Below are 27,762 nucleotides of genomic sequence, written 5' to 3'. Positions count from 1 at the left end.
AACATCAACTGGTCTCAAGTATATAGGCAAGGATTGTAGTAAGTATAACAATTTAGGGAAGACAACCATTTTTAATAGATTAGCCCTACCTAAAAATGATAGAGTAAAGTGCCTCCAAGCCATGAGTTGGGATTCCAAATATGCAATAATGGGATTAAGGTTTCGTTGATATAAATTTGATCGTTGTCTCGTGATGCGTACCCCCAAATAGGGAATGTAATCAGAGTTCCATTTAAATGCATGCTTCGAAGACCAGAGTGGCCTGGAGGGACCCTTAAGAATTAGGGCTTCTGATTTTTGTAGATTGATCTTGAAACCTGACGGGGTACCATAAATTGGGATATCCTGGAGGATTGGTTGTAAAGTAGAGGCAGGGTTTGATATGAAGAACAAAATATAATCTGCAAATGCCGATAGTTTAATTTGAGAATCTCCAATTTGTATGCCTTGAAAACATGCTAGGGACTGGAGATGACGGAGAAGTGGATCTAGGGATAAATGAAACAGTAACGGTGAGAGAGGGCATCCCTGACACGTACCCCTGAAAATTGAGATAGGAGGTGAGTTAAGCCCATTGATGGTAAGGGATGTGGTAGAGCAGGCCTGTGAGCGTGAAAGGAATGTTAGAAAGCGGTCCCCGAAGGCCCGGGACTGCAACACCACTGTGAGAAATGGCCATGATAAAGAGTCAAACGCCTTTTCCGCGTCAAGTCCCAGCAGCATGGTCACTGGGGAGGAGGGTCTAGTGCAGACAACGTGGCTGCTACAACCTGATGGATACCTTTAGTGGAATGTCTATTCCTTAAGAAACCCAGTTGGGTTGGGGCAATGATCAGTCCAAACATGGTTTGGAGGCGGTCGGCCAAAATCTTTGTTAGGAGCTTATAGTCTTGGTTTAAAATGGAAATCGGACGATATGAGGAAAGGAGGGTTGGATCCCTCTCAGGTTTGGGAAGCAATATGGTCCTGGACGCATGAAAGTTAGGCAGGTCAATCTCCCCACTAAATATGGCTTGTAAGGTCCTCGTCAATGTCGGTACAATATCTGGCAAAAGTTTGTAGTATTCAGCCGATAGGCCGTCAGGACCCGGCGTTTTATTATTGTGTAGCTTAGAGATTGCTAAAGCAACCTCCGCCTCCGTGATATCATTATTTAAAAAGTGGCGTTTTTTCAATTGGCGATTTGCTTCATAACTATACATCTGGCGTGGCCAAAATACCACATTTCTGCCTTTATCGGCAGGTTTTACTACCACATCATGCCATGATTTAATCCTCTCCAAGCTCGCTCTCTCTCTCTCTCTCTCTCTCTCTCTGTCTCTCTCTCTCTCTGAACTCGACAGATTGTCATTCTTAATTTTCCTTGGAATGTTTTGCTAATCTTCAGGGACTAATTTGACAAAAAGATCTACTGCGGGGCAAATAGACAACGGGGGGATTTTGTAGATTTGGTTCTAATACAGATATGAATCTTACCTTCTGATATTCCCCCTTCTTGGTGAAAGAGTTTCTCAAATATTCACAATGTTTCTCGTTCCTCAACTGTGACAAATAAATCGCCTTCCTCTTTAAAATACCATTTCTTAAAGATCAAAGATTGTGCAAAAAATTGCAGATCTTTTACTGCTGAGAAAAGATCAAAACAGGAGGCGGGAGAAAAGGTCAAGACTTTGTCCAACAGTGTGATGTCACCTATAGATAATTGATGCATAGAAATGTTAATGACCTTCTTGTGATGTCTTGGATTTTGTTCCAATCCCTTATTCATTTTTCTCCTACTGTTGGACGACTGATTTTAGTTCCGTTTTCTTTTGTATCTTGGTAAGTCACGTGTAGAACTCACGCTACTACATAATGTCATATCATGGTGACCGCTCTGTGATGACAAAGATCACATAGAAGAGGAAAGACTCAGTGATTCACCATTTTGTCTCCCATTCCATCAATATATTTTCTTCTGTTGAAAATCATTATTATCACATATCAATTTCTTTGTTTTTCTGCTCTCCATTTCTTTTTCCCACACGAGGCATTGATGATCCAATTGTGTTTTAAATGTTTCTAAGTCCTCTTTGGACATCTCTGCTTTTAATTTTTGCTGGATCTTTTCCAGCTCGTTATCTCTGTTTTCTAATGAGGTGTTATTGGGTCCAATAAGAAGCTCCATCACTTTAAATGAACACGCACTGCAGTTCTCCTCCCATTTAGATGGAAAATTCACATCTTCAGTTGGAAATGATGGGAAAACTTGTATGCGTAACCCCCTCGGTATAAGGTTCCGTTGGAGATAATTTGCTAGGAATGCTCGGTTCCACCAAACTTTCATGCTTTTATTTACAAGGCTTTTGAAGGAGTTCTGTGGCTCCCTAATATTTCTCTGACTGACAACACCTGTGGCTGTGGAGTCATCTTTAACCAGCCATGACTGTTCTCTGGCTCTAAAATCCATAGTTGGGTTTCTGGCACTATCTGTAAAAACACAGAAAACAAACTGATAAATAATCCAAAAAGACAGCGAGGATCTGAAATCCCAAATGCAGGTGCACGGCCTTTATTACTAGTAAGGGGGGATCCTAGGGTGAAGTCCTGAGCACATCAATATATATATATATATAGAAGATAGAAATTCGAGGCACTCACCGCTGTTTCTGTAACTTCCGACCATGTCATCAAGAAGTGACCAGGAAGCAGCATGAGCACAAAAAGATATAACTGGGTTTGGGGGCAGCGGCGGATCATCGTTAGGAAGGCTCGGGCAGCCGACCAAGGCTCCCAGGGGGCCCATGGCTGCCAAGCCCATAACATTTATTGGCTGGGCTGCACGGGCCCCCTCAAGCCCATTGGCGCCTAGAACTGGAGGGGGCCCCCGATGCTAGCGACAGCCACATTCACTTGTATCTGCATCCTCAGGACGCAGATATGAATTAATGATATAGGCTTCAGGCCAAGTTAGGACTGCAGCCTATAAGGTGCTGGGAAGACTCCCTGGGCAGGCCGCCGTGATGACGTAACTGCATCACACTGATATGAGCATGTGTTCTGCCTGGAGACAGTGCAGCGCACCGTCCGTCGCGGGAACGGGGCAAGGTAAGTACAATGTTTTGTTTTGGAGGCAATATATGTGGCAATATACAGGGGGGTGATTGCTGTGTAGCACTACATACAAGGGGAGGGGGGATATGTGGCACTATATACAAGGGGAGAGGGGGCTGTGTGGCACTATATACAAGGGGAGGGGGATGTGTGTGAAGCTATCTACAGGGGCTGTGTGTGTGATGCTATCTACAGGGGCTGTGTGTGTGGCGCTATCGACAGGGGCTGTGTGTGGCGCTTTCTACGGGGGCTGTGTGTGTGGTGCTTTACTTTACCTTCTGTGAGTCACTAGTTTTATAGAGAATCTGTCTCCTCTCCTGACATGTTTTTTATAGGAAATCCTTGTCTTTCACAAAATATCTTTGTGCAGTCCAGGACTGAGACAATTGCGTGTTACCATTCCCCTTGTCAGGAGGATGTGTCCCTGCACAGTGTGATACTGTCAGTATGTAGGGACGCAGCCCTTTGACAAGGGGAATCGTAACATCCATCTGTTAATGCTTGCACAAAAAGGTAGTGGCAGGGCGGCGGAGGAGTAGGGGGGCCCCATGTTTGGGTAACAGCCCAGGGCCTATGGCCTACTTAATCCGCCACTGTTTAGGGGGCCTCGTTCTGGAGATAGGCGCCGGTCACAGAGGTGGGACTCCCATCTATCTGACATTTATGACATATCCTGTGGAGATGTCATAAATGTCCTTCATGGGAAAACCCATTGAAGGGGATAGACAAATCTTACCTGTCCATACAGAAGTGACATTAATACATTGGGAGGAGCTTTCAGTTGCCGGTTAGTTCTACGATGGTTCTACGATGGTTGGAAACCGAACAGTTTCTATGGCGATGACGTAACATGGGAGCCCTGCATGTTGTCCAGTGGGAGCAGAGTCTGTTTAGAAAGAGAGAACTCCAATATTTATTATAATATTACAGGAAAAGGTATAGTAGGGGATAATGTTTTATCCATAGCACCTTAAAAATCCTGATTAGAGAGCGGACCCTGTCCCATATATACATATAACTGAACAGTACATTATATACAGTATATATGAGGACAGTAAAGAGGGAGTACAGTATATACAGTGAGGACACGTCCCATATATACATATAAGTGAACAGTACATTATATACAGTATATATGAGGACAGTAAAGAGGGAGTACAGTATATACAGTGAGGACACATCCTATATATACATATAACTGAACAGTACATTATATACAGTATATATGAGGACAGTAAGGAGGGAGTACAGTATATACAGTGAGGACACGTCCCATATATACATATAACTGAACAGTACATTATATACAGTATATATGAGGACAGTAAGGAGGGAGTACAGTATATACAGTGAGGACATGCTCCATACATATATACATACGACTGAGAAGTACATTTTGTTTCCGGACAGTCTGCAGGATATTTATGTAGTGGAGCCCCCAGCAAGGCACCTCCGCCCTGAATATGTGTAGATAAGGGACTCCAGCAGATCGCTTGTTAGGTCCATGTAGAAGCTCAAACACTTCATGGTCCTTAAGAATAAGTTGGGGGTGATGCATTGTCACAGGCACAACTAGAGGTACAGGCCTGGTTATCCATATTTGTGCCCCCGAGTGGCCACTATTTTACCACTGATCTCTATAAAATGGCAATATAATAGGGATTTTCCGGTTTCATGTAACTAGATGCTTAAATTTCGTATAATGAAAAGTTCGGCAACTTACTAATTCCTCAGCATTTTTAAGATATCTGTTTGGGGTCAGTGAATGGGAATATTCTTGTTTATATCCAGGAACATGCCTGATATTTCTCGCAGCTGATAGTTTGCTACAATTGGATCCATTCTAGGTCAGGATTTTCCTCACTGTTTCTGCTATTCATGCCCTCCGGCTTACTCTCTGCTCTGTAGAAGTTCCAGATTTGGGGGTGGGTTGTTTTTAAGGGCAGATGGGTGAAATGTCCCAGGCCCGCTTGCTTCATCATCTTGGTACATACAAGCAGAGCAGCCCCAGGCTACTGCACATGCCCAAAAACGTCTTGTATTATTCCATGTGCAGCACTAGGTGGGGAGGGGGCAAGTGCCAAAAGAACGTTTACCCAACCGTGCACCACAGATAGAGGCTGCCATTGGGGTTGCATACGGTTTATTTACTTACAGACGCAAATCCTATAAACCTAGAAATTCACGGTACTGATGTCAGCTTTCTGTCATTTAACCACTGGGTGACATACATATACAGTGCCATGCAGTTAGCACAAAGTACCGTAAATGTACAGTACTTGGATGGTGCGGGAAATAGCGTAGATCCCGGCACGTTACCCCTCAGTTGCTGTGGTCAATAGTGGGGCATCTACATGGGTAAACAGATGGCGGGGGCTTCTGTTACCATCAGCGCAATCGCAGGTTCCTGATAGGTGCCACGGCAACCGGCGGCCTAAACAAGGCTCCCAGGTCTGCCATGTGTGAATGCTTATAAAGCCATGCCATTATGTACTCAACGCCTTTGTTGCAGAAGTTTTGTTGTGTTACTGGTTGCCCTTGGATCCGACCATAACCCATTCCTCTGGCTATGGTCGGGAAAAGACAATTCCCGACCATAGTATGGCTTTGTGGTCGCTTTCAATGTTCTCATGAACACGCTTTATTTCGTTTGCACTCCGGAACATCCAATTATTCCCGAGTGCTTGGTGTGACTACCAGCCTGTAGCTGCAACTGCGCATGTGCAACATTAGCGCTGCCCAAGTCCCCGCCTGCACTCGGGAACTGGCAACTGTTCCCGAGTGCTTCTACTAAACTTGCATTTCAGCAAGACTGTATGTACCCAGGAACCGGCGACTGTTCCCAAGTGCTTATTCTAAACCTGTATTTCAGCGTGCGCTACTGCTCATGCGCAGTCACATCGCTGTAGAGGACGGTATGTACCCGGGAACCGGCGACTGTTCCCAAGTGCTTATTCTAAACCTGTATTTCAGCATGTGCTACTGCTCATGTGCAGTCACATCGCTGTAGAGGACGGTATGTACCCGGAAACCGGCGACTGTTCCCAAGTGCTTATTCTAAACCTGTATTTCAGCATGTGCTACTGCTCATGCGCAGTCACATCGCTGTAGAGGACGGTATGTATCCGGGAACTGGCGACTGTTCCCAAGTGCTTATTCTAAACCTGTATTTCAGCGTGCGCTACTGCTCATGTGCAGTCACACCGCTGTAGAGGACGGTATGTACCCGGGAACTGGCGACTGTTCCCAAGTGCTTATTCTAAACCTGTATTTCAGTGTGCGCTACTGCTCATGCGCAGTCACATCGCTGTAGAGGACAGTATGTACCCGGGAACCGGCGACTGTTCCCAAGTGCTTATTCTAAACCTGTATTTCAGCATGTGCTACTGCTCATGCGCAGTCACATCACTGTAGAGGACGGTATGTACCCGGGAACCGGCGACTGTTCCCAAGTGCTTATTCTAAACCTGTATTTCAGCGTACGCTACTGCTCATGTGCAGTCACATCGCTGTAGAAGACGGTATGTACCCGGGAACCGGCGACTGTTCCCAAGTGCTTATTCTAAACCTGTATTTCAGCGTGCGCTACTGCTCATGCGCAGTCACATCGCTGTAGAAGACTGTATGTACCCGGGAACCGGCGACTGTTCCCAAGTGCTTATTCTAAACCTGTATTTCAGCGTGCGCTACTGCTCATGCGCAGTCACATCGCTGTAGAGGACTGTATGTACCCGGGAACCGGCGACTGTTCCCAAGTGCTTATTCTAAACCTGTATTTCAGCATGTGCTACTGCTCATGCGCAGTCACATCGCTGTAGAAGACTGTATGTACCCGGGAACTGGCGACTGTTCCCAAGTGCTTATTCTAAACCTGTATTTCAGCGTGCGCTGCTGCACATGTGCAGTCACATCGCTGTAGAGGACGGTATGTACCCGGGAACCGGCGACTGTTCCCAAGTGCTTATTCTAAACCTGTATTTCAGTGTGCGCTACTGCTCATGCGCAGTCACATCGCTGTAGAAGACTGTATGTACCCGGGAACCGGCGACTGTTCCCAAGTGCTTATTCTAAACCTGTATTTCAGCGTGCGCTACTGCTCATGCGCAGTCACATCGCTGTAGAGGACTGTATGTACCCGGGAACCGGCGACTGTTCCCAAGTGCTTATTCTAAACCTGTATTTCAGCATGTGCTACTGCTCATGCGCAGTCACATCGCTGTAGAAGACTGTATGTACCCGGGAACTGGCGACTGTTCCCAAGTGCTTATTCTAAACCTGTATTTCAGCGTGCGCTGCTGCACATGTGCAGTCACATCGCTGTAGAGGACGGTATGTACCCGGGAACCGGCGACTGTTCCCAAGTGCTTATTCTAAACCTGTATTTCAGTGTGCGCTATTGCACATGCGCAGTCACATGGCTGTATAGAGGACTGTATGTACCCGGGAACCGGCGACTGTTCCCAAGTGCTTATTCTAAACCTGTATTTCAGCATGCGCTACTGCTCATGCGCAGTCACATCGCTGTAGAAGACTGTATGTACCCGGGAACCGGCGACTGTTCCCAAGTGCTTATTCTAAACCTGTATTTCAGCATGCGCTACTGCTCATGCGCAGTCACATCGCTGTAGAGGACGGTATGTACCCGGGAACCGGCGACTGTTCCCAAGTGCTTATTCTAAACCTGTATTTCAGCATGCGCTACTGCTCATGCTCAGTCACATCGCTGTAGAAGACTGTATGTACCCGGGAACCGGCGACTGTTCCCAAGTGCTTATTCTAAACCTGTATTTCAGCGTGCGCTATTGCACATGCGCAGTCACATGGCTGTATAGAGGACTGTATGTACCCGGGAACCGGCGACTGTTCCCAAGTGCTTATTCTAAACCTGTATTTCAGCGTGCGCTACTGCACATGCGCAGTCACATGGCTGTATAGAAGACTGTATGTACCCGGGAACCGGCGACTGTTCCCAAGTGCTTATTCTAAACCTGTATTTCAGCGTGCGCTACTGCTCATGCGCAGTCACATCGCTGTAGAAGACGGTATGTACCCGGGAACCGGCGACTGTTCCCAAGTGCTTATTCTAAACCTGTATTTCAGCGTGCGCTACTGCTCATGCGCAGTCACATCGCTGTAGAAGACGGTATGCACCCGGGAACCGGCGGTTGTTTCCGAGTGATTCTAATTTACTATTTCAGCGTCTGCTACAAGTACTAGGACTGCAGTAGCTTCGCTGTTCAAATCTTAGCCGTCACTTGGGAATTACACCTCTGAGTAATCCAGAGCTAGAAACCAGCCTGATAATTATCAGTAATTAATAATAATATTAATTACCAGTCCTCTGATTCCTCCATTGCCGCTGACTGGAGGATTCTAAATTTTGCTTCTCTTCACTTATAGACATCTAGAAAAGAAAGAGGTGCTATAATACGTTCCTGGTATATGCTATAGATGTACTGGATCAGTAAAGAGATGTTAGTGTACCTGGTTTCTGATAAAGCTCAAATCATTTTTAAGGGGCAATTAAATCCGTTCTGGGGTACATTCTGCGGAGCCAAACTAGAGATCCCACCTCAAGTCTTCCTATCCAAGAGGTCGCACCGACCACCCCACACTGACTATAAGCCACAAGTATCATGGAATTGTCTCTGACCACAGCCCCTAAATTATTCACCAATCACACCAAAGATCAGATGTCTAGAAGAAATAGCGCTCTCCTTCACATCTGTATAACAGAAAACCATTCTACAATCTATTCAGTGGACTATTTACATCTCATTTATAACATGGGCCTAAGTGTGGCCTAGAGAGGACACCAAATATCTGATATCATCATCAGGAAAAATATGACACATTCAATAGAGACCTCACATGCGCCAAGTTATGACACAAAGTGATATCACTAGTAGTGAAAATAGCCGGACACTGACTTGTGACTTCTGGCCAAATCACTAGAGAGGAAAAGAAAAGGAGACGCGTCAACTAAACTGCGCCACTCACAGCAAAAATATTAAAACCCTGCCCACACAAACCCTACAAAAATGAGCCTTATTTCAGGGGAGACTTTCATGGACACTGCTGATAACCAGAAAGATTGTGTAACATACTGACAAACAAAATATACTGGGCTCGATAACGTCATTGTCATTACACATAGGGATTTCTACATCAGGAACACCTCAAGTAATGATGATATCTTGTTACTAGCCGGGATGTAAGGGGCGTCTGGCTGCAACATTTATCACCCCATTCATCGCTACCTTTAATTTGGTGGATCTGACGGCAAGTAGAGTGTCCTTCCTTACCCTGCCACAAATGGAGCATTTTATAGGAGTTCTTCCCATCGTAGACATTTATGGCATACATCAGAGCTGGACCCGCCATAAATGTCTAAGATGGAAAAACCCCTTTAAGCTGCACACTCGTCTGTAAGAGATGAAACACTACTCTATGGCCAGAGGTAGACAACTGACTGTTAGAACGTCCAAACGTCCTCAAGAATATCCTCCAAGAACAAGAACTCCAGAAGAAAATCTTCTGCAAACAGCAACCAAACCGCATCTGACCGGGGAAATCCAACTCAAAATCACTTTATTACCAGAACTGTATGAATTATTTCTATCACAGCTACTTTACTTAGTCATAATACTTTCTATAGGAATTTTATCAACATTTCGGCCCCATTCTTCACGGCTGTGCCCATAATCACGGCCTGTGATTGTGGGCACGGTCAGCTGCCGATGGCCGCGGGCCACAGTTTCGGGCCGTGCTCTCATACAAAGTATGGGAGCACGGCCCATAAAAAACGAAAAGTAGGACATGCTCCATAATTCACGGCACGGTTCTACGGCACAGACAGCTATCCGTAGCGATACGGAAAGGTTTCTGCGGCCAATAGAACCAGGCGGTTCTGTTTTTTTACAGTCATGTGCATGGGGCCTTAAATTGTTACTAAACATAGTGACATGTCAGAAGTTTTGATCGGTGGGAGTCCTAGCACTGAGACCCCCACTTATTGCTAAAATGAAGCAGCAGAAGCGGCAGGGTGAGCGATGTACTGCTTTGTTTCTGATCGTCTTCCCTCGGAAAGTTGAGCAAACGGTGTACAGACTCAGAGTTTACATTTAGTCCGTACAACGCTCACTCAGTTTTCCGTGGAAAGCCAATCAGAAACCATGCGGCACAGCACTCACCCAAGCGCTTCTGCAGCTTCGCTGTAGCAGTAGGGGGGGGGGGGTCTCAGTGCTGAGACCCCCACTGATCAAAACTTATGTTTTATACACCAGTCTTAATAGAAAAAAAATTGAACGTAAAGTGTGACACATTTATTAAGAGGCAAAAGCATTTTAATAAATGTGTTGCATTTTTCTGCTGGGCCGTGCGGTAAAATTGTGCAGCAATGACCACACCATGCACCATAGCATCCCTCCCACGTCTCCCATAACATAAAAAAACACATACTCACCTCACCGCTCTTCTTCTCCCCTCCATCTCGTCATCATTTCAGCGCCGCTCATACATAGTGGATGCCGAGAAGTGTCAGAGCCATATTTGCAGGAGCGGATTACAATGAGGGCAATGTGGGCACTTGCCCAGGTCCCGAGGCTGAAGGGGGACCAGTTCGCCCCGGTTTTCCCGAACTGGTTGTTAAAATTACAGCTGGTTCAGAGAACCGGGGTGAAACAGGACTTCTTACCCAATTGTATCCGTGTCCTTAGGATGCAGATACAACTGATTACTATTGCACTGGCTTTTTTTTCTGTGGGCAGCATTGGGGCAATATCTACAGGGCACTCTATTTACACTGGGCAATATCTACAGGGGGCATTTTGACTGGCGCGATCTACAGGGGGCAGTGTGACTGGCACTATTTACAGAGGGTATTGTGACTGGTGCTATCCACAGAGGTTATTGTGACGGTCATTATTTACAGAGGGCATTGTGACTGGCGCTATCTACAGGGGGCATTGTCACTGGCACTATCTACAGGGGGCATTGTCACTGGCACTATCTACAGGGGGCATTGTTAGTGTGTGTGGTGTTTCAATGAACGCTGTGTATAGGAATAGAGACAGCAGCGGCAGCGGCGCTGTCTCTATTCCTCCTGGTGATCATGTGACTGGTCACATGATCGCCTGGTGCCGTTAGTGACAGACTGCTGCTGGGTCTTACTAGACCCAGCACAGCCCAGTTAGTGACAATCGTCACTATGAGAGGGCTGATTTCCCCTGTAACTGGGGCTGTTGTGCAACTCCAGTTACAGTGGAAAAGATGGTGTAAAAGAAAGAAAAAAAATATATAAAGTTCCCCAAAGGTCTTTTTTGACCTTTGAGGGACAGACCATAATAATAAAAAAATAGTAAAGTACAAAAAAAATGTAATAATAAATGCACATAAAATACCCACCCCAAAAAAATACCGTTCCCCCCGCCAATCTTTGTTGTAACGCTAGCGCTGACCCAATTACCCTAATATAGACATATAATATATTAAAATTTACGGTAGACAATGACGATCACAAAAAAAAGGTCTATTTTAGGGTAAAACTATGTTATTACCAAAAAAAAAAAAGCTGAAACGTAAAAAAGCTTATTTTTTTACTATTATTTTCAAACTTTATGAATGAAAATTCTAAAATGGCAAAAAGGTGGGTATAAAAACGATAAAAAAATAAACCTCCATTGTCTACGGAAAAAACGTCGCAAAAATAACGTCGTTAGCCCAACAAATAAAAACGTTATAGCCATTTAACTAACACGTGCTAAAAAGGGCTAAACGGTGTCTGGTCCTGAAGGCGCAAAATAGCCCGGTCCTGAACTGGATAAGATCTTCTGGGGTCCTGTATCTAAGCCTACATTGTTAGGCTTAGATACGGGGTCTAACTAACAGTGTCACACATGGAGCCTGTATCTAAGCCTAACACAATGTAGGCTTAGATACAGGACCCCAGATGACATTCTTTTTATTCCTGTATAAGGGTATGTTCACACGGCCTATTTACGGACGTAATTCGGGCGTATTAACCCCCGAATTACGTCCGAAATTACGGCTTGAAAGCGTTGGCAAACATCTGCCCATTGAAAGCAATGGGCTTACGTTTGTCTGTTCACACGAAGCGTATATTTACGCGTCGCTGTCAAAAGACGGCGCGTAAATAGACGCCCGCGCCAAAGAAGTGTCATGTCACTTCTTCAGACGTAAATGGAGCCGTTTTCCATGGACTACATGGAAAACCAGCTACAGTTACGTCCGTAATGGACGCGGCGTTCAAGCGCCTGCACATGCCGTTACGGCTGAAATGACGGGGCTGTTTTCTCCTGAAAACAGCCCCTTAATTTCGGCCGTTACAGACGCTGCCGTGTGAACATACCCTAAGATTAGTGTTTTGGGGCCCTGTATCTAAGCCTAACATGTGGTATTCTTAGATACATGGCCCATGTGTGACACTGTCTGCTTGGGTAATGTTACTAAGGCTACCTTGTGGTAGGCTTAGATACATGGTCTAACAGTATCACACATGAGCAGTGTATCTAAGCATCCCTCTTTTTTTTTTTTTTAGTTATTAGGTGTTTTTTACAGGTTGGGTCCTTGGTACTACATCAAGTTCAAGGACTACTTCAATGACACCTTTTTTATTTGTAATAAAATCGTTAACCAGTGTTGTGTGTGTTATTTTATTACAATATTTTTTCTATGTCCTTCTCATTTATTTAAAAATGTATTACTAGTGCATTATTAATGGCCACTGTCTAACAGCGTCCATTAGTAAGGCTTCATGCACACTAGCGTGTGTATTTTCCGCGCGTGAAAAACTTGCGTCAATCCCATCCGTGTGTTTGCGTTAGGGCGGATTAACACGAACGTGCTATACGTCCGTGCAACCCGCGTGGTATTAACGCTTGTGGCACGGACCTATGCTAGTCTATGGGGCAGTGCAGACAGTCCGTGAATTTTACGCAGCATGAGTCCGCTGCGTAAAACTCGCGACATGTTCTATATTTCTGCGTTTTTCGAGCAGCACGCACCCATTGAAGTCAATAGGTGCGTGAAAATAAGGCGCACCCCATGGAAGCACTTCCGTGTGACGCGCGTAATTCGCGCAACAGCAGTAAAATAATGAATGTAAACAGAAAAGCACCATGTGCTTTTCTGTTTACAAACATCCAAACGGAGTGTCATAATGATGACGGCTGCGCGAAAACGCCACCGTATTTGTGTGCGCAAAACGCACACGCTCGTGTAAATCCGCCCTTATGCATCAGTGTGCTTTTCGATTGTCATGTGTTATTCACGCACTCACAAAGCCAGCCCATTTTTTTCTTCTTTTTTACAACAAATTGCTGTGTAAATCACGCACCAAACACGTGTGCGGTGCGTGGTTTCCACGCATGCATTGACTTCAATGTGAGTGTAGGTGCATGATAACGCACCAATAGAGGACACGCAATATGTTTCACACAGCGGACTCTCGCTGCGTGAAAAGTCACGCATGTGTCAACGGCCCCATTGAAATAAATGGGTCGCGTGTTTTTTCAAAGCACAGCACACGGATGTGATTCACACTTGTGTAAATCGTGCCTAAGGCCCCATTCACACCAGGGTGAATCTCGTCCGTGTGCTGATCGTCGAAACCACGCATAGCACACGCGACCCATTTATTTCAATGGGACCGTTTTCACGCAGCGAGAGTCCGCTGCGTGAAACATACTGCATGTCCTCTATTGGCGCGTTATCACGCACCTACACTCACATTAAAGTAGACGCATGCGTGAAAACCATGAACCAAACAAGCGTGTTTGCTGCGTGATTTATGCTGCAATTTGTTGTAACAAAAAAATGGCCTTTCTGAGTGCGTGAATAACGCATGCCACTTGCTAAGCACACTGATGCAGAACGCACACAAACTGACCCGACTCATACGCGTTTCTCACGGGCGTCAATCTTACAAGCAAGTGTGCATGAGGCATAAGACGGGGCTGGACGAACACTAACCATCACTATGACCCTGTTACCCTCCGCCACCAGGGGCACCGGGAATAGCATACCTGGGTAACATCCAGTAGCTGACCATCGCTAATACTGTGGTGGCCACAGCGCTGGCTGTTATTATAAGGGCACGTTCAGACGTGGCAGAGTTTTTATGCTTCAAATGTTGTTGCAGATTTAGGGGAAAGTACGCGACGAATCTGCACCAATATTTGCAGTTTTGACAGGTAATTCAGACGTTGCAGAAAACACAGCGGACCTGCCACTGATTTCGGTTTTTGCATTGCAAAGGCTGAAATACTTTGTGCCATTCCACTTCTCCGCAACAGACAGTGCATGCTGCGGCCTGAAATTTCTGCACCGCTGCCTATCGTCCGCAGCGGAGTTCCCATCAATGTCTGAACTAACTTGCCTAAAAATGTGTAGAAGGCCTGATTCAGACCAACGTGGCGTTTTTGCGCAGGCAAAACACGTGGCATTTTGCCTGCGCAAAAGCCACTTACCTGCTCCGTGAGGCAGCGTCATATGCGTGGTTTTTGCGCAGCCGCCATCATTATGACACGCCATTTGGATGTTTGTAAACAGAAAAGCACGTGGTGCTTTTCTTTTTTTTTTTTTATATTTACATTTTTTATTGAATTTTTCAACAATACAGAGGATATACGTCTTAACAGGTAAGCATTACATCCCATGCCATATTATAAGTACTTAACAGACCATAAAGGGGGAGGGGGAACAGGGAAGAGGATATTGAACCGGGTAAAAACCCAAGGGAGGGGAAAAAAGGAGGGATAACATTGGTACATCCGTGACAAGCATTACAGTTCACATACAAAGGTATAACTTTAACCTCTTAATTCACAATAAATCCTGTCACACAAATTTACGGTACTTTTTCCATGGATGCCATATCTTGAGAAATTTATCTCTCGACTGCGAGTTTCAATGAGATAACTCCTCAAACCTATAGATCTGATCTACCCTCGCAATCCAATGATCTAAGGATGGAACTGTATCCGTTAGCCAATGTAGGGGTATTAATAGCCGAGCCGCCACTATCAGCAATTAAGCAATAAAGCAGATGGGACTACCGGGACTGAAGAATCTGCAATAGAAAGTAACGCAATTTCCGGTGATACCGGAATTGTTCCCTTACACACGGAATTACATATTGAGAAAATTTTCCCCCACCAATCTTTCAGCGGGGCACATTCCCACCACACATGATAAAAAGTGCCTCTGTCCCCCTTGCAACGCCAGCACGTATCTGGATGCGAGGAGCTATACATGCAGGTCTTATCTGGTGTCCTGTACCAACGGGATAGTATTTTATAACTGTTCTCCTGAATCTTAATGCATCTGGATACTTTGTGTGGGGCGATCAATATCCGGGATATTTCGGTCTCAGTAAATTTCCTTCCCAGATCTCTTTCCCACAATCCTATATAGTATGGAGGTCTAGTTGCAAGAGGGACAGAAATCCTTCTATAAATCTGAGAGATACTCTTCACTGGCGCGCGGTTCTGGTAACATAGTGTTTCAAACCAATTAGCTTCTCTGTGAAACGAGGTGGATCTACAACATGACAGAGTAATAGACTTTACATATGCAAGAAGTAAAAAATTTCCCTCGTTAATCGATAATTTAGACAGCAGAGCAGAATGGGGAATTAGACAACCCTCATCATCTAATAGCTGAGCCAGCGGCATCTGAGAGCTACTGACATGTAACGGAGCACTATCCCTTACTGCTTTTGTGGCTGCCCCTATAATATCTCTTACCTCTATCAGAGGAGATGTCAGCTGTATTCCCCCTAAGCTAGCTACAAACCCTTTCCAGACTGAAAGTGTTGCCCGTGTAAAGGGATTCGAGGGGCCGTAATCCGAAAGCAGAGAGGGGTCCATAAATATTAGAGTCCTGAGCGGTGACGGGGAGAGTGCGTTTTCCAACGACACCCACAGTTTATGTCCAGGTGCTCGCACCCAATCTAACACCCTAGCTAAATGTATTGCTCTATAATATTGTTCTGGGTCTGGAAAACCAATACCCCCTGTTCTTTTTTGCCGAGTCAGAATGGCTCTCGCGATACGCGCCCTTTTCCCCTTCCAGATAAACTTAGCAAATAATCTGATTATACGAGAGAAATATAGCCGAGGAATAGCTACTGGCAATGTCTGCATCAGATAAGTAAGCTTAGGCAGGACATAGGACATGACAATGTTCTTTCTACCAAACCACGACAGATAAGGCAAGTCTTATCGTTGTAACAAGTCTGGTAAAGAGGACAGGAGCGGTAAGAAGTTCAAGGAGAACAACTCGTCACAATTTGCACACATCTTTATCCCTAGATAGGATATATGGGGTGACGACCAGTCAAAGGCCGAATTGGCCCTCAATTTTTCTCTACACTCCGGCGACACCGCTATCCCCATCGCTTTTGATTTACTCGCGTTAATCAAGAAATTGGAAACGTACCCAAAGGAGTCCAGTACTTCTTTTACTTTTGGGAGTGCAATGATGGGGTTCGTGACAATCAGTAGTAGATCATCTGCGTAGGCTGCTACTTTATGTTCCACCCCCCCCCCTACCCACATACCCGCTATATCTGACTTTAAACGTATAGACTGCATCAAAGTCTCCATCACCATGACAAACAGCAGGGGGGAAAGAGGACACCCCTGCCGGGTGCCATTGCTAATTTCAAAAGGGGAGGACAGGTCCCCGTTCACAGTAATAACTGCCGAGGGGGATGCATACATTGAAAAGACCGCATTAATGAATGGGGTAGGGAGGTGGAATGCCCGCATAGTCTGTCTCATAAAATTCCAGCTAACTCTATCAAAGGCCTTCTCCGCATCTGTGCTGAGAAGGACTGTTGGAACCCTATTTTTTTGTGCGTGATGTAATAAGTGTAGTACTCTCGTAGAGTTGTCCTTTCCCTCTCTCTGCATTACAAATCCGACCTGATCTGGTGAAATAATGTCTGGGAGGATCTGTTTTAAACGAGATGCCAGCATCTTTGCTATCAGCTTCAGATCTGTATTCAAAAGTGAGATGGGTCTGAAGTTAGCACAGATCGTATGGTCCTTCCCCTCTTTGGGTATAAGGGAAATATATGCTCTTGACATATCTACAGATAGAGGTACTCCTTCCGTGGTAAGATTTGCAATGCGTAGTAAGCGAGGGAGGAGAATCTCTCCAAAGGATCTATAATATTCTATAGATAAACCATCTGGCCCCGGGCACTTCCCCACTGGGGACTGCTTTACTGCTATCTCCAATTCTGCCAAAGTAAATGGTTCTGCTAACACTGCCCCCTGCATCTCGGAGATGACCGGAAGAGAGAGAGAGTCTAAAAAAGAGGATATGAGCCCAGGTCTCTCTGCCAGACACTCCGAGGGTAGTGATTTCTCCAGATTATAAAGATTATGATAAAAGTCTCTAAACAAAGAAGCTATTTTAGGGGCCGAGTAAGTCAAACTGCCATCTGGTGACTTTAACATATGGACATGATTGTTAACCTGCCGCTGTTTGACCCTTTTGGATATGAATTTAGAGGCTTTGTTGCCATGAGCGTAAAAATTTTGTCGGGACCTCTCAAAGTATTTAGCCGACGAGGCGTTAAGTAAGTTTTTAAGCTGGGATCTAAGGTCATTTAGTTCAGTCAAATGTCGGCTAGCCAGGGACTGCTTATGGATTTTTTCCAGTTTCTGGATCTGGGACAGAAGTACCTCTACATCTCTATCTCTTTCCTTTTTTATATGAGAACATATGCTGATCAGGTGCCCTCTTACAACAGCTTTGTGAGCATCCCAAAATACCTGGGGGGAAGTGTCTGGTAAAGCATTTAGTCTAAAATACTCTTCCAACTTTCGTTTGACATTCTCCCTTACGTCTCCTCGCCCTAATACCGAGTCATTAAGCCTCCACCTTGGCGATCTGCTTTGTGTGTTAGCTAACTGTATTGACAGAAAAACCAGTGCGTGATCTGAATGCACTCTGGAACCTATATTTGTGTTACTACAGTATTGAAGGTTAGTTTTGTGCAGAAAAAAGTGGTCTAATATTTGATAGGAATTATGCACATGAGAATAAAAGGAGTAATCCACCTCCGTTGGATGAAAACATCACCATACATCAACCAGGCCACGATCCTCCAAAGAAGTTTTAACCCTCCTCAGAGCTCTGTATGATAAAGCCGATTTTTTAACGGATGAATCCATTAAAGGATCCATAACCAGGTTGATGTCCCCTCCTATAATAGTCATACCTTCTGCCACGGAATCTACTACCAGTAGTACCTTACTCAACCACAATACCTGTCCAACATTAGGAGCATATAAATTTACAAACGTGACCAATTGAGTGCCTATCTTGCCTTTCAATATAATGTATCTGCCCTCTGGATCCAGAGTGGTAGATAAACAGACAAATGGTACATTTTTTCCAAAACCCACACTCACCCCTCTGGAGGCCCCACTATTGCTGCCACAGTGAAACCATACTGGAAAGTGAGAAAAGGAAAGATTTGGATAATGATCCTTCTTAAAATGTGTTTCTTGCAGCAAAAGGACATCACATTTTGCTTTCTTCATAAAAGAAAAAAATTGGCATCGCTTTGAGGGGGAGTTGCAGCCCTTTACATTATAAGACACTATCTTCAGAGCAGCCATATTACAGTGCAGAGGTAGGTTACATTATCGCATCCCCAAATCAGACAGGCAAGTACCCAACATATGAACTTTCTGCTACCATATGAAGGCGAGCCGAGAGATATATCCCACATTCTCCATAGTACTACAGGACCATAGATAAGGCACACGGGTGGGACATAAAGTACCAATGACAGGACGGGAAGGGGGAGACCAAACATAGATAACATAGATAACAAAGATGGGGGACAGTACCCCACAACTGAGAACAAGAACAATAACGGTTCACACAGAACCTTCCACCGGGGGGAATCTGGTAAGTTAACCATGTATCAACACAATCAGCTCATCTAGCCATAGCAGTCCACGCCATGGTCAAAATAAAGAATATATTGAGATAAAGCGTGTTATCACGCCGCTATTCAAGGCAGTTCCTCTCTTTCCCCTGCCAATCTACGTGAGCCCACACGTCCCGATTTCTTCTTGCTACGTTGACGTTTAGGAGCTGGAACATCTTCCCATGGTGTCAAGTGGGCTGTAGCAGGGAGAGACGTCAAATCCAGGACCGGATCCCAGTCTTCTATATCCAGTGGCTCTATATCCAAGTGCGCATATACGGACTCCAGATCTGTCACGGATGAGACCAGCATACGACGACCTTCATAGAAGAATGATAATCCAAACGGGAATGTCCAGCGATACATGATATTCTTATTCCTCAAATGATCAGTAAGTGGCTTCAGATGACGACGTTTTTGAAGGGTACTAGATGCCAGATCTTGATATATAGAGATAACAGAACCTTGTAAAGTAAGGGCATCCGTGTTTCTTGCTTTAGTCAGCACAGCGTCCTTATCCGTGTAGTTCAGAAATCGGCATATTACGTCCCGCGGGGGGGTCTGAGGCAGTTGGTTTAGGGCGCAAAGCTCTGTGGGCCCTCTCCAAAACAATGTCCGCATGTGTATTAGGGCCAATCAGCGAGCGGCAGAGTCCCTTGATAGTTTCCATCAGAGCATCCGCAGAGATGGATTCTGGCACACCTCTAAAACGCAGATTGTTCCTGCGGTTCCTATTCTCCTGGTCTTCTAGGGCCCGGAATACTGAATTAAAGTGCTTTTGACACGAGGAGAAGCATTGTGTGACTGCCGTGTTAAAATCAAGCATTGCCGCCTGAGTAGCCTCCAGCTTCTCTACCCGTTGTCCCACTTGCCTCATATCTTGCTTAATGTCTGCCAAATCTCTAACCAGAGGCTCCAAAGCCTTATTAAGTACCTTTGTGAAGAAGTCTCTAGTGAGTGGCCAGTCGGTCGAAGTGCTGCCTGCATCGCTGCTATCATCTGCTGCTCCTGCAACATCTTCTTCCCGGGAGCGAGAGGAGGACGGCGCCATCTTGGCCTCATGTCCGCCTGCACCCAACGGCCCCCTTTTCACGAACTTCTCCATGTTTCCTTGAGCCCCAAGTGTTCTGGGGGGATCCTGGTCGTCTCTGGACTTACTGCCGCCGATCTTGACCATGGCTGGCTGTAACACGCTAACTTATGCAAGAAATGAGCTGTCGGTAGTTACGGAGCTCAGCAGCACACGTCCATTCAGGTCCGTCGCTAGCTCCGCCCCCAGCACGTGGTGCTTTTCTGTTTACATTCATCCTTTTGACAGCTGTTGTGCAAAACAGCCAGTTCGCACGGAGGTGCTTCCGTGCGGCAATGCGTGGTTTTCACGCGCCCATTGACTTCAATGGGTGCGTGATTCGCGCAAAACGCCGGAATATAGAACATGTTGTGAGTTATACGCAGCGGAATCACGCTGCACAAAAATCAATGACAGTCTGCACTGCTCCATGGACTTGCATAGGTCCGTGCCACACGTGTGAAAAACACGCGGGTTGCACGGACGTATATGGCGTTCGTGTAAATCCGCCCTTAGAGAGACAGCGCCACTATGATTCCGGTCCACAACGGATTGCTTCATGTCTCTACCTAGGTCTATGTCCAAGCAAAGCGTGCAGGAGCGGAATCCCCGACCATAGTGGGATTCCACTACTCCGATAAGTTACAATAGCGCTAGGTACAGGTGGGGGAGGGGTAGTGTGTCATCTATGTAATAAAATTACTCCTCCTCACAACACAAAGTGCAGGAGGAGGAATGGTACATGAAGTACAATAACGGAGGCAGCATTAGGCTAAGTTCACACAGAGTATTTTGACGAGTTTTTTTTTAAGCGGAAACATTGTTTCAAAACGCGTCAAAAATGGCCCGAAAATGCGTACCATTGATTTCAATGGGAGGCGTCGGCGTAGGCGTCGGCGAGCAGTAAAACTGCCTTGCGGGAAAAAGAAGCGACATGCTCTATCTTCGGGCGTTTACGCCTCTGACCTCCCAATGACTTCAATGGGAGGCAGAGAAAGCGTATTTCCCGTTGTTTTATGCCCGCGGCACTCAATTGCCGCGGGCAAAAAACGCCACAAAAAACAGACGCAAAAAACAACGCCAAAAAGTCTACGTTAAACGCCGCGAAAAACATTGCAAATAAAGCCGCGAAAAAAGCCGCAAACAAAGAGGCAAAGAACGCCACGAAAAACAACAGGGAAAACGCCACGAAAGATGCAACGAAAAACCCAGAAAAAAAAATAACGCAAACAACGACGCAAAAAAAAATGCGAAAAACGACGCAAAAAAGGCTACGATAAACGCCACGGAAAACGCAGCGAAAAAGACGCGAAAAAAGATGCAAACAAAGAGGCAAAGAACGCCGCGAAAAACAACTGGGAAAACGCCACGAAAGACGCAACGAAAAAAGCAGCAAAAATAGCCGCAAACGACACAAAAAAAGAAACGATAAACGACGCGAAAAAGGCTACGATAAACGCAACGGAAAACACAGCAAAAAAACATCGCAAAAAAAGACGCAAACAAACAAGCAAAAAACGCCAAGATAAACTAAGCGAAAAACGCCCCGAACAAAGCGGCAAACAAAAACGCAAACAAAGCCGCAAACAGCGCACAAAAAACTCCGGGAAAAATGACGCAAAAATCAACGTGCAGGGAGAGGTAAATCTGCCGCAAACTTCAAGACGGAATTTTGAGGCAGATATTCTTCCTGCAAAAAAACTCTGTGTGAACATGGCCTTAGTGGAGAGAGACATGAGATAGAAGAGGGTGGGCGAGGGTGAGGGTGGACGAGGGTGAGGGTGGACGAGGGTGAGGGAGACACGAAGAGGTTTATAGACCTGAAAAGAGAAAGAAAACATAAATGTGAAAAACATAATGGGGGGAGAACGGTCACCATCCTTCAAGAATGTCAGCAAGAAGACAAGTCCAGTGAAGGATGTCAGCGGGGAGGAGCAGGGACAGCTCACGTGAACTCTTGGAAGGTACGTGCACGCTCATTGCAGCCTGCAAGGAGCGTGCACGGGAAAAAAGTTTCCTCACAAGGAAAGATCAACAAACCAGAGCTGAACTGCATGTAAACAAGCTGTGCTAAACTCAAAGCAGAAATGTGCGAAGTAGAAGTTTTTTTTAAATAATGCTTTATTTAGGTTGTCTGTATAAGGGGTAATGTATGACACAGTTTTTGAAAAAATTTTGGTATCTCAGACAACCCCTTTAAAAGAGGCTCTGTCACCAGATTTTGAAACCCCTATCTGCTATTGCAGCAGATCGGCGCTGCAATGTAGATAAGAGTAACGTTTTATTTTTAAAAAAGAGCTGGGGCAGGAAGTGAGTGACGACACAGCGTGATCTCTCGAGAACACGCTGTGTCTGCACTGCCAGAAGCTGGGCGTTGTGAAGAGAAGTGGATGATACTTCTCGTCAGAACGCCCAGCTAGTAAAAGAAGTAAAAAACGCCCCGATGTACGCACATAATACACGCCCAGTTGGACTTTTACTTTAAACACGCCCAGTTCTACTTTAGAAAGCCTCATTTGCATAAATACAAAAACGGTCATAACTTAAAAATAAAAACGTTACTCTTATCTACATTGCAGCGCCAATCTGCTGCAATAGCAGATAGGGGTTGCAAAATCTGGTGACAGAGCCTCTTTATGGTAAAAGTAGATGTTAAATCTACTTTTACCTTAAGAGAAGGTAAGTGTGTACAGTAAAAACTAAACCCCAAAAACATGGAGGAAGCTCAGTTTTCTCAAATTCAACCATTACATGGTACTTTAAATGGTGCCCAAAAAACTACAACTCCTCTCGCAAAAAAATAATCCTTCACACACCACTCCATTGACGTAAAAATAAAAAAGTTATGACTCTAGGAAGGCGAGTGACAAATGAAAAATGGCTTGTATAACCTCTTCAGGCCGAAGCCATTTTAATAGACTTTGAGGGCTTATTTTTTACGGGAGGCGTCGTAGTTTCTATTAGTAGCATCTAAAGTACCATACAATTCACTGGTAAACGGAAAAAAAATTATTTGCGTGCTGAAATTGGAAAAAACTGCGATCCCTTCATGGCTTTTTGGGTTTCGTTCTTACAGATTTCACCGTGCGGTAAAGATGAAAAGGGAACTACATGCTGTGGCGCAATACGATTGCGGAGATACCAATTTATATAGGTTTTCTTAAATTACACTACTTTCAAAGAAAAAAAACTTTTGGTTAAAATTTTTTTATTGGTGTAGCCACATTCTAAGAGCCATACGGTTTTTATTTTTCCATCGATTGAGCGGTGTGATGCGTATTTTTTGTGGGACGAGCTCTAGTTTTTATAGGTACCATTTTTTGGTACATGCAATTTTTTGATCACTTTTTATTACATTTTTTTTAAGAGCTAAGTTGACCAAAAAACAGCAATTTTGGGGTTTTAAATATTTTTGGGTTCACCATGCGCGTTAAATAACGCTAGATTTGAATAGTTCAGAAACAGCTATACCAATTTTGTTAACTTTTTTTTATTTTTTACATTACTTTAGAGGAAAACTGGGAAAAGGTGGTTTTTTTTTACTTTTAATTTGTTCTTTTTTCCTTACTAAAAACTATATTTCCCTTTTTTTTGCTAGGGGACATGAACCAGCGATTGTTAGATCGCCGGTACAATACACTGCAATACTAATGTATTGCAGTATATTGTCATTTCCACAGGCTTCTGTTAAAGTGCAGCTAAACGTTTAACAAACTTCTGACATGTCATAGTGACATGTCAGAAGTTTTGATTGGTGGAGGTCCAAGCACCGAGACCCCACCTATCGCTAAAAGTACGGAGCTGAAGCGCTCGGTACGGCTCTTAGACTTTCTCCGATACATTGGTTTCCGGAAAAAGCCGAACAGACACGAAGCGGCTGAGCGCTCACACGAGAACTTCAGCTGCTTCATTTTAGCGATTAGTGGGGGTCTCAGTGCTCGGACCCCCACCAATCAAAACCTCTGACATGTCACTATGACATGTCAGAAGTTTCTTAAACGCTTAGCTACACTTTAAGCCCTGCCACATGCAGGGCTTAGGAGAGGCAGAGTGAAGGCAGTCTTGGGGGCCTTCATTAGGCCCTGGGCTGCCATGACAACCATAGTGACCCAGCGATCTCATTGCGGGTGGGGGTGACGAGCTGTCAGAGGGGGCCGCCCCCTCTTTTTAACACCTCAGATGCTGCCGTCGTGACTGACCACAGCATTTGAGGGGTTAAACAGCCAGAAATCAGCGCATTCACCGTTTCTGGCCGTTAGTCCCGGGTGTCATCTGTAATACACAGCTGACAGCCGCAGCGTATGGTGCACGCACAGCGCGTGAGCGCTCCGTACATCACCCCTCGCACTATGACATATCTGACACAACATTTTGCGGGAACCAGTTAAGGGGTTGAACAACAGGAACTGGTTCTTTAAGGTTATATTCACGCACAGAAGATGATTTTTTTCCGGAAAACCCAAACAATTTAAAGCTCCTGACCTCTTTAGGGTCCCAATGTATTCTGCTTTCTCTCTTCTGTAATGGCTCATTCTGCTTTTACAGAAAATTCTAAACTGTGCCAGATCTGCGAGGTCCAGCGCGGGCCTCTACCTTGCTATGCCCCATGGAGTGAAATATACGTTAGCGAGGAGCTGGCGTAGATTTCCACTATAATTTATGCCACTTTTCTGGGAGAATCATAATAAATTTGTTGGCTCAGTGGCCACGCCCCTTTCCCCTCGACCACGCCCCATTTCTACAAAAGTGTGGAAAGTGGCGCAAAAAAAGGGCAAAAATTGCAATTTGCATCAAAAATGCGACTTTTAATCCCTTTTGCGACTTTTCTACGCCTGGCGTAGAAGAGTTGATAAATGACCCCCCCCTCCCCCTTAGTGTCTTATGTCTCTGTGTTCTTCTCCTGCCTGTAGTCCTCGCCTTCCTTACAGCTGTACTAGTGACTGGACCGTGAAGTAACAATCATTACCAGATAGAACGTCAGGTCCGCTCATTGTATAATATTACAACAGAGGATGAGGAACGTTTCTTGGGAAGGTCCTTGTATAAACATTACAAGTTGTAGAGTCATTTACTGCTTCACATAAGACTTTCCTCCGGTTCTGTCCAGATTTCATGGATTTCATGACTAGATGTCACATTATAAAAGCTCTTAGCTGCCATATTTGCGCTCACTTATATATAAATACCGTCAGGGCCGGCCTTAGGTTGGATGGCGCCCTGTGCGGGATTCTCTATTGCCGCCCTCCACAAACCAAAAGTTAACCACATATATAGACACATACTGGAACATATATACTGCACATACATAGGAGGGACATATTTAGACAAACAGGCAAATATATATATATATATACACATTCTGGAATATATACACACACACAGACACACAGGAACATATATACTGCACATACATAGAGGGGCATATTTAGACAAACAGGCAAATATATATATATATATATATATATATATATATATACACACACATTCTGGAATATATACACACACACAGACACACACACACACACATGAACATATATACAAACACACATTCACATACACACCCATATATACACTGTGCAGATAATGTAGTAGATGTCACCTGCAGTCCTATGTAACACTACAGATATCACACTCTGATAACTATACCCACACATATATACACACAGAGGCACACATATATACACACTAACATAGAGACATATATACACATATATACACACACACACACACACATACTGGAACATATACACACACGAACACAGAGACACATACACACACATAGACACTTACATCTCTTCTTGCTGACAGGATCACAGGTTTCTTGCAGGACGGGCTGTGACGGAGCTTCCTCCTCTGCTCTTGCTCCTCGGCTCTTGTTTCCTCTATGTGTGTAACGAGGAGGAGAGGACAGAATAGGGGCAGAGCCCAGTGTTGCCCCCTACATGCTGGGAGGGTGCAGCACCCCGTGCACTCGTACAGGTCACACACACCTAAGACCGTCCCTAAACATCGTCTCTTACACAGATCTCAAGTCTCTCACTGTCTATTATCCGCTCAACTGACACCAACTGACACCTGCAGTTCTATGGAGACGGCTGGTGCAAAGGAGCTCTGAGGAAGGGATCATTCAAAGCGTCCAATCAGAAGCTGCCAACTGGTTTGTACCACTAGGTAAACTACAAGGGTAGGCTCGGACCAAACCAATGACAGTTTTTGTGTTTGTTTTAATAAAGCAACAAGCGGTTATATGTTATACATTTTATATATATATATATATATATATCCAAAAAAGAGAACGTGAAGCAGCACTCAAATAAAGTGAATTTATTCATCCAACATGGAACCACAACGTTTCATCTCCTCTATGAAGGCATTTTCAAGTCACTGTATTTGAGTGCTGCTTCACGTTCTCTTTTTTGGATATCTAACACATAAGGAGACGTCACGCCTTTATTTTTGAAGCTTTGCCCCAGCCTAGTCAAGCATTTGTTCACAGTGCTGCTCCAATCCTCAGCTTTTTTATATATTATTTACACACACACACACACACACACACACACACACACACACACACACACACACACACACACACACACACACACACACACACACACACGTGTATGGAAAGGAAATGATTTATTCCATCTCAAACAGAAAAATATTGACATTACAGATTTAGGCCCCATGCACATGACCGTAAAAACTCCCGTAATTACGGGCCCATAGACTTCTATTGGTCACGGGTACCTCCCCGTATGCTTAAGGGAAGGTGCCCGTGCTGTTGAAAAAGATAGAACATGTCCTATTTCAGGCCGTAATTACGGCACGGGCAGCCAATAGAAGTCTATGGGGCTCCCGTAATTACGGGTGACTACGTGTGTGCACCCGTAAGTACGGGAGCATTGCTAGGCGACGTCAGTAAATAGTCACTGTCCAGGGTGCTGAAAGAGTTAAACGATCGGCAGTAACTGTTTCAGCACCCTGGACAGTTGCTACCGATCACAATATAGATAAAGCTGTAAAAAAAAAAAAAGACGTTCATACTTACCCAGAACTCCCTGCTTCTTCCTCCAGTCCGGCCTCCTGGGATGACGTTACAGCCCATGTAACCGCTGCAGCCAATCACAGGCCAATCACTGGCTGCAGTGGTCACATGGACTGCCGCGTCATCCAGGGAGGTCGGACTGGATGTCAAGAAAGGGACGCGTCACCAAGACAACGGCCGGGTAAGTATGAATTTCTTTTACTTTTATTACGGAAAGGGCTGTCCCTTCTCTCTATCCTGCACTGATAGAGAGAAGGGGCTGCCGATTAGTGCAGTGCAATTTTGCAGCCAAAAACGTGCCCGTAAATACGGGTGGAATACGGGTCGAATACGTGTGACCGAGGACCCGTATTTATGCCAGTATTTACGGGTGGACAAAAATACGGTCATGTGCATGGGGCCTTATGGGGTGATTTGGTTTCTTTGAAACGGCAGCGCTTTAAGTCTTTTTATTTCTGTCAGCGAGTTAATTGTAAAGATAAAGACTCGCCCAATATCCACGTTTTAATGTTCTGTTAGTGTCTTCATCATACTGGACGGGGGAGATAATGTGATTGATAGAAGATAAGCGGCGGTTTC

The 27,762-nt window shown here is 45.0% G+C and overlaps 1 long non-coding RNA gene across 1 annotated transcript in view; it reads right to left on the bottom strand.

Annotated features, from left to right (window-relative positions):
- LOC142699098 (uncharacterized) overlaps positions 1-26,201 on the bottom strand; it is a 32,631-nt gene extending 6,430 nt beyond the window's left edge. The window contains exons 1-3 of the long non-coding RNA XR_012865989.1: positions 25,929-26,201; positions 3,830-3,979; positions 1,477-2,469 (exon numbers count right to left, since the gene is read on the bottom strand). This is a non-coding gene — a long non-coding RNA (uncharacterized LOC142699098). The remainder of the gene's footprint in view (positions 1-1,476; positions 2,470-3,829; positions 3,980-25,928) is intronic.
- Positions 26,202-27,762: the final 1,561 nt, after the last annotated feature.

This window comes from Rhinoderma darwinii, unplaced genomic scaffold (genome assembly GCF_050947455.1).
Source record: "Rhinoderma darwinii isolate aRhiDar2 unplaced genomic scaffold, aRhiDar2.hap1 Scaffold_129, whole genome shotgun sequence".
NCBI classification, from domain to species: domain Eukaryota; kingdom Metazoa; phylum Chordata; class Amphibia; order Anura; family Rhinodermatidae; genus Rhinoderma; species Rhinoderma darwinii.
Note: the sequence above shows the minus strand (reverse complement) of the source record. Positions and strands in the feature narration are given on the sequence as shown.